General features: G+C 26.8%; 1 long non-coding RNA gene across 1 annotated transcript; it reads right to left on the bottom strand.

Moving 5' to 3' along the window:
• Positions 1-893: 893 nt before the first annotated feature.
• On the bottom strand, positions 894-1,864 carry LOC135927634 (uncharacterized). The gene is made up of 3 exons (XR_010572131.1): positions 1,690-1,864; positions 1,057-1,236; positions 894-1,005 (listed from the first exon to the last, which is right to left on the bottom strand). It is a non-coding gene; the product is annotated as an uncharacterized LOC135927634 (long non-coding RNA).
• Between the last annotated feature and the right edge of the window lie 6,183 nt (positions 1,865-8,047).

Here is an 8,047-nt window from a genome sequence, read left to right as displayed (position 1 = left end):
TGCTGCTTATCAAGTATATATTTTTTATATGTATTATATTTTCATATTGAAATTTTTTTCTTAGCATTAAAAACGTTTTGTATATAACCTTGATAAATTAATATTTGTCCATAATTTTTTTTTAAACATTTATATAAGTTTTTCAAACGATAAAAGGAAATACAATTTTACGGTCAATAATACCTACAAATATAATAAATCAAATATGATGAAAGAAATGGTACCCTGTCCATTATTTACAAACTTAGCGCGATAAAACTTTTATAATCACAAGTCACAACTAGCTCCAGAAACAGTAAGAGCAACTTCAGCGTTCAACATATAATTTTTTGTTTTAATATATCTTTATAATAATTAGTTATATACGCGTCATATATTTAGTTATGGAATGATCTTATATCATTTGGCGATTTTTGAAAAATATGTATTATATCTTACATTCACAGTTAGCGCGAATTCGTGGCGAAGTATACAATGAATGCAAAATTATTATATTTATATCATATTTTCATACTTCGTCGCGAATTAATGCTAACTATAGTGACTGCACGGTTAACGGAAGGTATTCCAACATGTTTAGAATACCTGCCCCGTATACTTCAAACATTTTTCTCCATAAATAATTTTATATTTTATTTTTAATTTATACGAAACCAAAAAAAAAAGAATAATTTTCCATTTCTAAAGAAAAGTAATGCCACATTTATTTAAAGCAGACAATTTTTGATATAAAAATAGAGATAATTTTTTTAAAATAAAAATAGCCATTTATTTTGTTAATATTTCTGAAATATATATCATATACCCATTTATCGAATTTGCAATTTTTTTAAATTGTATTGCATACATTTTATCATTGTATCGCGGCATATCATATGTTTAAAATTTGATCAGAACAATTTCATCGTTTCGTTCCATATATATTATCTATTTATTGTCTTTTTGTAAATAAGCAGCGTTAAATATCGCATCGCTTAAAAGAATCGCCTTTACTATAATTGAACCCTGTTATATTTTCACATTTTATATAATAATGCAATAAAAAATAAAGTTTACTTTTTTAAAATGGTTTCTAACCTGCATACTCAGTTATCGCGTATTCGCTGTAATGTATATAAAAATACAGGATATTTCGTATACTTCGCCGCGAATTCGTAATGATTAATTTGCGTAATAAATTTGAAATGCATTATTTGCATTAGCAACGCAGGGTTCGAATCGCTTAATTTGTGTGCACTATAAAAATTATTTTATTTTATATCTTATTGATAAGAAGCAAATGTAAGTTTAATATAATTTTGGCTCTAATAATTTCATGGATCGGTTTAAGTTTAGAAAGCACATAGTACAACTCACAATCTTTGTCGTAGATATGCCCTTCTTCCTTAAAAGTTTTTTTTTCAATAAATTAAATATAAGGCCTCTAGATCCCAACTCCTAAGACAGTGTCGCTACACCTCTCCCGATAACTAAAATTGATACCATTTTATAGGCACCCCCAATGCGTGTTATAGGGCCCTTTGTACCATATGAAATACTAAATAGAAGTCAGGTTATATAATAAGTGACATATAACTATAAAAAAATACTTTTTCTCGTTACGTTAACCTTAATTTTTTTTAAAAATGAAAATAACTTTCTTGAGGTCAATCATATTCATAATACTAGGAAAAACATAACTTTCGTTACCGGAAGAATGTTCTAGAATTTAATCCTCAGTTTATTTTGTGATAGTCGCTGATAAATTGCTACCTTTAAAAATGTTGAATTGGTAATCCATTAAATTTTATCGTATTTGGTTGGCTTATATATTTTCAACTTATATTCAGCAACAAATACTATGAATTCTTACTTTTTTTTTAAATTAAGAAATAATATAATATCGATTAATGGTTATTCATTTGTATGATAGTTGGCTCTTACTTATTAAAAGAAATAGATTGAATTAATTTCAAAAATACTAATATTAATTAATACACGAAATTCGTGAATTAATGACTTCAAGGTTTTTTTAAAAAAAAAATTTACAAAAAAAATTGTACATCCAAAAATTAGTTATTTAATTAAAATAATATCATTATTCTCCATGAAATTATACACAATATTTTTCACAATCATTTATAATGAATTTTATTTTTTCCGTAGAATCATTTTTTTTTAAATTGAAAGTTGTATTTTTTTTGAAATATCTAAAAAATAGTATTAAATAATAACATTTACCTTTTTTCGGGCAGAAACGTTTCCAAAATTTTTACTTGTCACTTAAAAATTTACTGTATAACTTAACACTTTTTAAACACTATATAAATATATATATAATTTAATGGAATACCTATTCACAATTTTTAAATATAGCAATTTATCAGTGAATATCACAAAATCAGCTGATGGCATAATTCTAGCACATTTGTTAGGTAAAGTGAGTTTCATTTTCCCTATCATCATGATATTATTGACCCCTTTTGGAATTTTAGGGAACATTCTGATTCTCTACGCTTTATCACCCTTGACCAAAGGTTCCTGCGGAAATACGCTGAAGGCATCCTACAGCGTTCACAACCGACATTACCTAGTCTGGATACATGTTATAAGTTTATTAGTTTGCATCATTACCGGTGTTAGAGGTTATTGGATTATTAAATATCCCGAAATCTGTCTTAACAATGAAATGAGTCTTTTCGAAGTATTGTCAAAGGCTAAATTTAGACATGTTTTACTCTGCAATCTTTTGTTTTTATCCCACTGGTTTATGGGAGTATTATCGATAAGGGGCTTTATAGCGATTAAATTTCCTATTTTTTACAAGATTAAATTCATAAACAAAGAATCAAACCTGGATAGCTTCATAATGTTGTTCTTAACAGTAGTATCATTTATAACATCTCTACCTTTCCTATTCAACAAGAGTATTTATCTCGTTAAAACTGGCCAACATGTTTTAGAAAATAAGTATTTTATTCAGACGAACGAAAAGATGAAACCATTTTTCAGCAAATTTTATACGTTTGCTGCTACGATGGCTATCACGATACCTTGTATACTCATAGTGATCTTTAACTTACAGACTTGGTACTTGATTTATAAAAAAGATAAATCTAAAGAATCAAAGGTTATGGCAATTACTAGAGGTTGTTCGAATACAATTTTGAATTCTAATTTAAGCCTAGATCAAGTGGAAAGAAATAGTGTAATAAAGTTGCATAATTTTGCAGTTATGGCCAGCGTGTTAAGCACAATTACTTTCTTCTTTTCAATACCAGCTATCATACTATCATCCCTCGAAAGTGAATTCAAACTCTTTGAACTAAGTTGTCATTCCGATTATCTTATGCTCGTCTATATATTTGTAATCCTTAAACATTTCATGTATCCTTACCTTATAGTATTGGGTAACCCCATGCTTAGAAAGTTGATGTCAGAAAAGATTAAAAAATTATTTTGTATAGTGAAAACCTTCCACACGAGAACTTAAAATTCAGGAAATCAAGGTGGACGAATCAGTGATCTTATTATCAAACGAAGCATAGCTCAACATATTCCCAAAAAAATTTATCCCTACCCCTCTACATCGTTTTAGCGGGGTTGTATGTCACACCAGTACTTATTAAGTATATTATATTTTTTATATCTTTGTATAGTTCTTATATGTATTGTATTTACATATTAATATTTTTTCCCTTTGTATAAAAAAAACTTTTTTTTATTTCACCTTGATAAATTAATATCTTTGTGTGTCCATAATTCTTTTTAAAATTAATATTATATAAGTTGTTCAAAGAATAAAAAAAAATAGGCTCAATTTTACGAAAAATAATAGTCAATTAAATTTAAAACAAAGTTAATAAATCAAATATGGCAATGATACCCTGTCCGTTTTTTTCTGTAAACCAGATGGTCTTACAGACAGGAATGGTAACGCGATAAGGCTCTTACACTCACAACTGGCTCCAGAAATACTAGACGCGTCGATGGTGAACTACTTCAGTGTTCAACACATAATATTTTTTAAAATATATATTCTTTATAAAAATTAATAATATTGTGTCATATCTTGGGATATGGAATCCGCTGAGAATTGGAATCTCTCGATTTTATATCCTTTGGCGATTTTTGAATAAATATCTAATATACTCTGCATTCAGTTTGCACGAACATAATTCTTTGAGACATGAAGATAAACTGAAAGAAATCACAAAAACTTTTAAAAAAAATTTTCTCTTTTTCTTGTAATCGACGAAATTTTTCATATTTAAAAATAATATTACAAAAGAGTAAAATACCAATTAAAAAGTTAGGTTAGCTAAGTGCGGTGAAGGCCAACCAAGACCTAAATTCAAAGACTAAATAAAATCTATTTACTTTATCTGTCAAAATGGATCTGAAACAATTTGGCCGAAAAATGACTAGACTCTCTATTTGTCTTCTAGACTCAATCTGAATGCAGTCAACCATGTTTTATTTTAAAATCGTAAATTAATCTGATTGATTATTACTCTATAAGGCGAAAAACGTAAATTATTTTAAATTATAACAATTCCCTCGTAAAAAAAATATACTTGAAAACTAGCAGAATTCTAATCACTCTAAATCCTAAAATTATGCCACCAAATTTGGATGAAAAATATACACATTCACACCCCTACATCAAGCTTGCCAGAAAAATATCTACAAATTTTAAATCAATATTTGTCATAACACTACAAATCAAACTGTAACAGCAAACATAATCAAATAAATTAATTTAATCGTTCTATAATAAATCAATATTCTAAATGTCAAGGTTGAGAAATAACGTTTATTTTAAAAATTTATTTGTGTACCAAAATAAAATTGGTTGATTTTTATTTATTTACTTCCTATACGGTATTAAATACATGTTTATATTATTATTTTAAATTATATTGCTTACTCATGTATTAGCGTAAAATATATTTATTTTTAAAAATTATTTTGTTTAATATTTATCGTATTTTAGTCGCCTGATTTTATATATCAAGTGTAGAACTTGGGCTTTATTTGTCCTAAAAAAGTATATTTTATAACTATAATTTATTGTTTTTTTTTAATTTTCACAACGGGGTTATAATGTATTATATTAATAATTATATTCGAAGCGGTGAATGAGACCTAAACATATGGGAGGAAATTATAGTGTGATTGGTTAATATTTGTGGAGGTGTTGACAAAGATGTGGTGCTAATTTTTTAAAATGAAATTTGGTTTTTAAAAAAAAAGTTATTGTTGGAATTTTGGGAAAAAAAGTGTACAAATGCTGTGTTGAATTAAATTGAAGTGAACGAAAAAAATTATATAGAGAACGCAAAACGCGATAGTGAAATACAATTGTGAGAGATTTATATAAATTAATAAAGAAATATATAAATGCGAGAGTGAAAAAATATAAGTGGAGAAATAGTCCTCGAAAGGGAAAAAAGATGTAAATTTTTATGAGTGTTTAGTTTCCACATGGAGGAACCGTTCTTTTTGCCACCAATGTGTGAAGGAATAATTATAAATTTTGCATTAAAAAAATACATCAATGATGCCCTCATAGTTTTTGGTTTTGAGTTTAGAAATTAGCGCTATACTTTTATATGGGGTAAATATAAAATAACGAAAATCATCGTGTGAGACAAATATTTAGAGATTTCAATGAATAGTGCGGTGATGAATAGAGAACAGTAAAATAGGGCGCTAAGGAAGGTGAATTAATTTGTGTAAGAACCAAACGTGTAAATTAACGAGTGCGAAAACCAATGTAGCGGCGAAAGTATAGAATAATAATGGGAAATAAAATAGCGTTGAATAAAATTGATAAAGAGAAAATGGCAAGTGGTAGAAAATATATTTTTATATGAAGATGTGGTGTGAAACTAAAAAAAATACAAAAAAAAACGAATTGACTTAAAGCAGAGATAACAATTTTAAAAAAAATGTGGCAGGCGGATGCTAATGGGTTGAAATACAAATAAAATATAAAACAAAATGAGTTGGCTTCAAGGGAGAAAAATATATTGACAAGATTAAGATTGAAGATAAATATTATGCAATGTTTCTTTATAAAAAAGGGTGATTTTCAAGGAATTAGGAAAAAGGAGTGTGTGGTTGGGGGGGGGGGGGTAGTTAAAAAGAAAAGGATAGAAATATCAATATTTTTTACCTTTGTTTTTAGAATAAAACTGCGAAAATGTGAATACATAATTTTTAGTGAAAAAAAATTAATTGGGACGTAATTTTAAGTTAGTTGAGTTAAAATATAACAAGCGTGTTTGATAAAAATTAAATATTTTTCTTGGTTTAAAAAAAATAGTAGAGGGAAACAGAAAAGCTGATGTTTTAATTTATGATGTGGAGAGGTTTATGAAAATGCGAATTTTTTTAAAAGTTAGTTGACGAACATTTAAAATTATATTATCTTAAATTGGGGGGTATAAAAAAAGATACAGCATATATTAACTATTGATATAATAAGTTTAATTATTTATTTTTTTCGATTTAAATGAGTTAACAACTTTGTAGAAATTTTGAGAGGGGGGAATGCAGGGGAACTCATTGGGGAGTAATTAGGAAGGATTGGACTGAATATATATGTGGGTTTCTTAAAAGGAGATGTACAAAAGATGTATTTGAAATTTGAGAAAAGGTGTTAATATATTGAGATAAATTTTAATAGAGAGGTGTTTAAAATTGTTGTTAAAACGTTGATAGTATTAATATTGAAAACTTTGACTTTAAAATATGTATAGAGTGCGTAAATATTTCTTAATATATTGATGAACGATAGAGGTGAATTAAAAGAGAACGAGTTGATCGAACCAAATAGATACCATAAAAAAAGAATGGAAATGGTGGTCAAAAAAAAATCAAGAATTGATTGTGGAAATGGATATAGATTATCAACTCGTAAAAAAATAAATTAAGGGAAATATTTGTTCAATTCAAACTCAATGAAGAAAAAGTCGTTAACGTTGGGTACAGATAACAATATTCGAACCAACTCGTTGAAGACTACAGAGGTACATCATTAACGTTGGGTCAAGATAACTCAATCAATGCCCACTTCAGCAAAACTATTGGGATTTTGAAAAGATGGAAACCACTATACAATCAAAGATTGGAAGGAAGATAAATTCATGTTATTGTGAAATAACATATTATTTAGAGAAAAAATCACATGGGTAGGAATTAATGAAAAAATTTATTAACAAACTGAATATTTGCAATTGAGAGAAACCATGAATTAGATTTCTAAAAGTATTTATAATCTAATGTCATGACAAGGCAAACAATGTGGGTGTCAAATGAGCTCATATATGGAGGGCATGTTATATTATTATTTTAAATTATATTGCTTAATCATGAATTCATGGTAAAATATATTTAGTTTTAAATTATTGTATAGTCACCTGATTATCATATGTAGCACTCGTGATTTCTGTATCCCAAAAAAATATAAATGGGACAAGATTTTATAAGTTTTGTAAATATATTTTGTTGGATAAAATTAACAGTTGAAAATTTATTAATTTTAGAGTTGTGTTGGTAAATTGTGAGTTATAAAATAGTGTACTGGTAGAAGATTATATGATTTTCACAGATTAATTTGGGTTTTCAGTAATTCTGGCACCTCTATAAAATTTAGTCATAGCCTTAATGATTTTCTATTTTAAAAAATTCTAATATTTTTAATTTTTATTATGGAAACCATTTTAAAAAAAATTCTGCAAATTAAGCTACATTTTAATTTTTTTTCATTTTTCCATATAATGATAACTTACCTAAATTTTTATTTATTGAATTAGGCTAAATTAAAAACTAGTCTGTCTATTCTAATTGAGTGATTGTTTGAAGGGTTTATAAAACGTTTTACCATGATGTATACTACTTATAAAGTAAGGTATAATTTATCTTTTATTTTGTTATAAATGGTTTAGTTTAATCTCCACTAAATACTTCAAAGCCTAAATACATACAATTAAATAGGTGAGACATTTTATAATATCCAATTCTAGTGAATTTACCAAATCTAAGTTATGTCTTTATCAAA

Source organism: Gordionus sp. m RMFG-2023, chromosome 3 (assembly GCF_954871325.1).
Source record: "Gordionus sp. m RMFG-2023 chromosome 3, tfGorSpeb1-WG-v2, whole genome shotgun sequence".
Lineage (NCBI taxonomy): Eukaryota > Metazoa > Nematomorpha > Gordioida > Chordodea > Parachordodidae > Gordionus > Gordionus sp. m RMFG-2023.
The sequence above is the reverse complement of the archived record's forward strand: the minus strand, read 5'-3'. Positions and strand labels throughout refer to the sequence as shown.